The 218-nt window shown below is 41.7% G+C and overlaps 1 protein-coding gene across 2 annotated transcripts in view; it reads right to left on the bottom strand.

Moving 5' to 3' along the window:
* tyrp1a (tyrosinase-related protein 1a) overlaps window positions 1-218 on the bottom strand; it is an 11834-nt gene that overhangs the window by 2951 nt on the left and 8665 nt on the right. The window lies entirely within an intron of this gene.

Here is a 218-nt window from a genome sequence, read left to right as displayed (position 1 = left end):
TGGCTCCTAAGCGATTGAGGTGTTTTGTTGTTGGATGTAATAATGCACATAGCAGTCCTCATTTAGCAGTCTCAGTGTTTTGTTTTTTTTTAATCTCGTTAAATCATTTCCCCAAAAAGAGAGGGGCGGAGTGAGCAGAGCTCATTAGCATTTAAAGGGACGTGCACCGAAAAGGCTTGCTGTGAACAGAGCTGTTTTTGACAGGGTAAAAAAGGTGT

Source organism: Sinocyclocheilus anshuiensis, unplaced genomic scaffold, assembly GCF_001515605.1.
Source record: "Sinocyclocheilus anshuiensis isolate Anshui unplaced genomic scaffold, SAMN03320099.WGS_v1.1 scaffold1362, whole genome shotgun sequence".
NCBI classification, from domain to species: domain Eukaryota; kingdom Metazoa; phylum Chordata; class Actinopteri; order Cypriniformes; family Cyprinidae; genus Sinocyclocheilus; species Sinocyclocheilus anshuiensis.
Note: the sequence above shows the minus strand (reverse complement) of the source record. Positions and strands in the feature narration are given on the sequence as shown.